Genomic DNA, 6,372 nt, shown 5'->3' with positions numbered 1-6,372 from the left:
CCAGCACACCCAGGAATCCTCAGCCGCAGCCAGCCTCTGGGTGGGGTTGCGCCTGTCAAAGCTTCTAAATGGAGAGAAGCCCAAGGCTATGGAAGGCATCAGCTCCAACTCCAGGAAGGGAATAGGGCTCTGTGCATATGAATGGGGCTTCAGAAGGCGGTGCCGCGGCTTCCAAAGCGATGCGCCTCGCCTCTCCTCGCCCAGAGCGAGACTCCGTCTGAAAAGAAATACACAAATCAATACTAAAAGAATTCATCCATCCATAAATAAGAAAGAAAGAAAGAAGAAAGAAAGAAAGAAAGAAAGAAAGAAAGAAAGAAAGAAAGAAAGAAAGAAAGAAAGAAAGAAAGAAAGAAAGAAGAAAGAAAGAATCAGTCCAGCGGTCGTGGTCGTGAATCACTCCCCGGAGTCCAGGCGCAGTGGCTCACGCCCGTCACGCCAGCACTCTGAGACGCCGGGTCAGGAGGGTGGCAACAAAACGAGGAGACCCCGTCCGTGGAAAAACATTGAAAAATGAAGGCCGGGCGCGGTGGCTCACGCCCGTCATCCCAGCACTTCGGGAGGCCGGGAAGGGCGGATCGATCACCCGAGGTCGGGAGTTCGAGTCCAGCCCGAGCCACACGGAGAAGCCCCGCCTCCACTAAAAATACCACATCAGCCAGACGTGGCGGCGCCCGCCCGCCATCCCAGCTACTCGGGAGGCCGACGCGGGAGACTCGCTCGAACCCGGGAGGCAGAGGTTGCGGTGAGCCAAGATCGCGCCACCGCACCGCAGTCTAGGCAACCAGAGCGAAACTCTGTCTCGGGGTGGGGGGGGGAAAAAAAAACGGTCCGGGGACAGTGGCGCGTGCCCGTGGTCCCGGGTACCGTACTCTGGAGGCTGAGGCGGAAGGATCGCTCGAGTGCAGGAACGTCCACGCTGCAGTGAGTGAGCTACGACGGCACCACTGCCGGGGTGACAGAGTGAGATGCCGTCTCTAAATCAATCAGTCCATCAGATCACCGGGAGGCGCTCCCCGTGTCTCATTCTCAAAGGGTGTCTCTTTAGGCCAAGCACGCACGGTGCCTCACAGCAGTCATCCCAGCACTTTGGGAGGCCGAGGCGGGAGGAAAGAAGGAAGGGAGGAAGGGAGTAAGGGAGGAAAGAAGAAAGGCAGGAAGGCAGTAAGGCATGAAAGAAAGAGGGGAAGAAGGAAAGGAAAAAGAAGAAAGAAAGAAAGAAGAAAAGAGAAGAAAAAAGAAGAAAAGAGAAGGGAAGAAAAGAAAGGAAAACGGGGAGGGGGCCTATGTCCTCGACCGGTGACCGCCCAGGATACAGCGGGTCACGGCCGACCGACCGAAGCCTCGACCCGCGGGGCCTCAAGCGATCTTCTCCTCATCGCAGCCTCTCAGCCGCGACGACAGGCGGCCATCACCAGGCACAAGTCACCTTCTAATAACATTACGATTCTATCGAGACAGGGTCTCGCTGCGTCATCCAGGCCGGATCGCCGTGGCACGATCTCAGCTCATCGCAACCTCGGCCTCCCCGGTCGGAGCCACTCGCCCGCCCCAGTCTCCCGAGCAGTCGTGATCCCAAGCCCAGGCCACCAGGCCCGGCTCACCGTTCTGTTTTTCAGAGAGACGGGGTTTCGCCGCGTCGGCCAGCGCGGTCGGTCTGGAACTCCCGGCCTGAAGCGATCCAGCCGCCTCGGCCTCCCAAAGTGCCGGAGTGACAGGCGTGAGCTACCGTGCCCGGCCCAGACCGTCTCGTTCATATATCATAGAGAAGGGGTTTCGTCAGCCGACGGGTGGAGGGCGGGGTGGGTTTCACTCAGCCTGCGTACCGGGGAAAGGGTAAGTGAGTGTGCTTTGTGAACTAGATACGGAAATCGTGTGTGTGTGTGTGTGTGTGTGACAGAGAGAGAGAGAGAGAGAGAGAGAGAGACCGACGAATCCCACCATGAGGACCCGGAAACGGTGTCCGATTTGGGTCCCCGTGTAGTCACCTGTCTGTGTGTAGGTGACTGAGGATTCCACAAATGAAGGTCATCAGTATCTATGGAGCTGTTTCTCCCTCTCATGCGTGTCATCCGTGTGGTGGAGAAAGGGGAGAAAAGAGGTCGTGACGGGAAGTCCTCTTCACGCCCGAGGAAGCCGAAGGCAGGCCGAGGGGAAGGAGGGCATCCCACGTGACAGCTCCACCCCCGCGCACCCTTTCCAACGCCGGGGCCGCCGGTCCACCCTGTACGACAACCCACCCCCAAGAACAGCACGGTCCGGAGCGGTCCAGTCTCATCCCATCCGGCCCACCCGGGGCATCCGGCGGAAGTGTTCACCGGAGGGTCGGAAAGCAGCGTCCACGCGGTTCCCCCGGGGTCTCCCGGCAAAGGCCAGCCGGGGGAGGGTAGCGGGACGTGACGGGGGCGGGGGGCATCCGCCTCAGAGCTCCCCGGAAGGCGGCGGGTAGCCGGCGGGGGACGCCGAGCCAGAGAGGTCCGGCGGGATCTAGATCCGGAAGCCGCGTCGGTCCTCTCCCACACCTCTCCTACGGAAAATGCCACGGCGGCGGCGGGAGCCTCGGCCGGGGGAGAAGCGGGGACAAGGGGGAGAGGGAAGGAGGCCCTCGGGAGGATTCAGCCACGAAAACCCACTCAGCCAAGCTCCCTCCGTCTCTCGGGGTCCAAGGGACACCCCGGGAGACGGCAAGAGACACGTTCACTCCGTGCTTTTCACCTCCGTCTTTATTTTTTTCATCTTTTCCATTTTACAAGAGGTGCTCATCTCAACAACCAGACGGTGGGTGTGACGGGAGAAGCATCAAGGGCAGGAGTTGGAGACCAGCGTGAGCAACTGAGCAACACAAGTAGGAGAGCCCAGCTGAAAGAGATGAAAAAGGAGGAGGAGGAGGAGGAGGAGGACAGGGGGAGTGGGTGGGGGGAGGAGAAGGAAAGAAAAGAAAAGAAAAAGAAAGAGAAAAGCAACCACCAAGAAAGTTAAAATCGTCCAACGTTCGGAAGCTCAAGACCAGGCTGACCAAGACAGAGAAACCCCATCTGTACTAAAAATATAAAAGTCAGCCGGGCACGACGGCGCTTCACCGTCATTCCAGCTCCTCGGGAAGGCCAAGGCAGGAGGATCACTCGAACCCGGGAGGCGGAGGTCGCAGCGAGCCGAGATCACGCCATCGTAGTCCACCCTGGGCGACAAGAGTGAAACTCCGTCTGGAGGGGGAGGGGGAGGGGGGAGGGGGATGGGGGAGGGGGGAGGGGGAGGGGGAGGGGGAGGGGGAGGGGAGATCGGTGAGACGCGTCTCAAAATTTTATCTGTTCGCATTCCGCGTGCATAAAACGGAAAGAACCGACCCACGAGAAATACGACCAGAGCGTACCGTGCCCACGCGTGTCATCCCAGCACTGTGGGAGGCCGACGTGGAAGGACGGCCGGAGCGTAGACGTTTGAGATCACCTCGACGTGTGAGACGACACCTGCAATAATAATAATCATAGTTTAAAAAGCGATCACGTGTGCCCAGAGCATGGACAACAAAGCGAGAGCACACCCGTACTAAAAAGAAGACGATTGACAGGCAGGCAGGCAGGCAGGCAGGCAGGCAGGCAGGCAGGCAGGCAACTATAGAATGAGCCGGGTGCAGCGTCTCACGCCTGTCACAGCAGCAGCGCGGGCGGCCGAGGCAGGCAGGCGGATCGCTCGAGAACAGGAGTCCGAGACCAGCCCGGGCCACACGACAGAACGCCGGACCCCATCTCACTCACATACACACATACACAGATACCTGCCTACCTACCTACGGAAAACATGAGATATGAGAAAGAACATAAAAGTCACCCGGTGTGGTGGTGCACGCCCATAGTCCCAGGAAACGGGGACGGGAGGGATGAGACGCAGGACGGCCACTCGGTCGGTCGGTCGAAAGCGTTGAGGCTGGGGTGATCCCGGGCGACAGAGGCAGGGAAGGAAGGAAACCAATGAAACAAGCAAGCAAACGAACATGACAATGACCTAGAATAACCCATGAGAATAAAGAAGCAAATAAGAGGGTACGAATAAAGCTAAAAGGTAAGGTAATGAAGATGACAATCCACCGTTTTCTCTCCAGCCCAGCCCAGCCCAGCCCAGCCCAGCCCAGCCCAGCCCAGCCCAGCCCAGCCCAGCCGGAGTGGAGGCGCGCGATCACAGCCCACGTTCGCCTCTGCCTCCCGGGCTTAAGAGATCCCTGTAGTCCCATCCCAGCTACTTGGGAGCCTGAGGTCACCAGAGCCCAGAGTGAGAAGATCAGGCAGGCCCCAAAAGAAAAGGAAATAAATACACGAACATTGTTAATCCATAATAAACGAAGGATATACATATACAGGTCTATGTAAATGACATGGGTTTTTACGTCATACACGTTCATCCATTAAAATTAGCATCTATCCTATACACATGTATGAATGATGGAAATGTCTAGTTTTATCACTAGATATTTTCGTCGGTGTAGGTACGTGTCCGTGTGTCCATATCTACGTATCTATCTATCTAGATAGATATATGTATGTTCACACACAGCAGCGTGCAGAAAAGAAGATTGAAAACCAGAAGGAATCGGTCGGGCGCGGTGGCCGACGCCCGTACTCCCGGCACGCTTTGGGAGGCCGAGGCGGGGGGAGGGGGTGGGGGGAATCGCTAGGTCAGGAGTTCGAGACCAGCCCGGCCAATATGGTGAAATTCCGTCTTCGCTCAAAATACAAAAACTGCTGTTCGCTTGAGAGCCCTGGAGGCAGCGGCGGCGGCGAGCCGAGGAGGCACCAACGCGCTCCAGCTCCAGCCTGGGCGACAGAGCGAGATTCCGTCTCCAGAAAGAAGGAAGAAGGAAAGAATGGGGGCGGCGGGGGGCGGCGAGGAAAACCACCCACCCCCCCACCCCCACACGACCAAAAAAAAACAAGAGGGAGTATTACTGGCCGACGGCAACAGCGACTCCCTCCCTCTTAAAAGTCCCGCGGACGCAAACTCCAAATGGGGCAGAGAAAAATGTAGGAGAGGGAGTTCCGCGTGGTCCCAGCTCCACCGAAGGCCGAGGCCGGTGAAGGGCACCCGCGCGTGAACGGGGATCGGCGCCCTCGCAGCGATCCACCGCAGCCCGCGGAGGGAACGGCCAGTGGCCGGCCTGCCGGTCGACCCGGGACACGGCGGGCCGCCTGCCGAGTCCGGGGCTCGCGGGCGGCCGCCGATCGACCCCGGAGGTCCGAAACAGGAGCGGCCGCCAGCCGAGGTCGCCCGTGTGTGGGGACGCCCCGGGCCTCGCCGCCGCCCGCTTCCCGCCACCCTCGGAGGAAAGAGGGGGAAGGACGCGCGAGGGCCGGGACCCCGGGTGGGCGACCCCCTGGCCCGGGCGGCCACCCCCGGGACGGGGGCCGGCGGGCCACGGACCCGGCTCGGCGCGGCCGCCTCCGCGGCTCCCACCCACGCTCCCCGAGCTCCGTCCCAGCCCGGAGCGGACGAGCCGCCCCGGCGGGGAACGGGGAGGAGGCGGGAGCCGAAGAAGCGGGGCGCGCCGACCGGGGACGCGCGCCCGCCCCCCCACAGCCCCGCCCCGCCCCGCCCCGCCCCGCCCCGCCCGTGGTCGGCGGGGAGGGAGGAAGACGAACGGACGGACCGACGGCGCCGGACGCGCACGCCCCGCCGGGCCCCGAGACCAGGCAGGCCCAAAAAGAAAAGAAAATAAACGAAAATCGTTAATAAATAAGAAACAAACGAAAGAAGGAAGGAAGGAAGGAAGGAAGGAAATACATATACAGGTATATGTAAATGAAATGGGATTTTATGTCATACATGTTCATACATGAACATCTATAATATAAGCATGTCTTAATTATGGAAATATATAGTTTTATCAGTATTTTTGTCGGTGTATGTATATATGTATGTATGTACATATCTGTCTCTATCTACATCTATAGGTATAGATATCTCTCTCTCTATATATAGATATATCTTATACCTATAGACACATATACGTATGTTCACACACCGCAGCGTGCAGAAAAGATTGAAAAAAAGAAGGAATCGGCCAGGCGCGGTGGCTGAGGCCCGTACTCCCGGCACGGTTTGGGAGGCCAAGGCGGTGGGGGGGGGGGGGGTGTGGATCGCTAGGTCAGGAGTTCGAGACCAGCCAGGCCAATATGGTGAAATTCCGTCTTTGCTCAAAATACAAAAACTGCTGTTCGCTTGAGCCCTGGAGGCAGCGGCAGCGGCGAGCGGAGGAAGCACCACCGCCCTCCGGGTCCGGGTCCGGGTCCGGGTCCGGATCCGGCGACAGAGCGAGATTCCATCTCCAGAAAGAAGGAAAGAATGGGGGCGGAGGGTGGGGCGGAAACAAAAGAAAAATCA

At 58.9% G+C, this 6,372-nt stretch overlaps 1 long non-coding RNA gene across 2 annotated transcripts; it reads right to left on the bottom strand.

Moving 5' to 3' along the window:
- Nucleotides 1-2,718: 2,718 nt before the first annotated feature.
- LOC134759876 (uncharacterized) lies at nucleotides 2,719-3,982 on the bottom strand. 2 transcript variants are annotated; one of them, XR_010136726.1, is made up of 3 exons: nucleotides 3,829-3,982; nucleotides 3,371-3,467; nucleotides 2,719-3,203 (listed from the first exon to the last, which is right to left on the bottom strand). It is a non-coding gene; the product is annotated as an uncharacterized LOC134759876 (long non-coding RNA). The 2 variants fall into 2 exon arrangements; XR_010136727.1 differs by having other exon boundaries at nucleotides 2,719-3,178.
- Between the last annotated feature and the right edge of the window lie 2,390 nt (nucleotides 3,983-6,372).

This window comes from Pongo abelii, chromosome 14 (genome assembly GCF_028885655.2).
Source record: "Pongo abelii isolate AG06213 chromosome 14, NHGRI_mPonAbe1-v2.0_pri, whole genome shotgun sequence".
Lineage (NCBI taxonomy): Eukaryota > Metazoa > Chordata > Mammalia > Primates > Hominidae > Pongo > Pongo abelii.
This window is presented reverse-complemented; position numbering and strand designations above follow the sequence as displayed.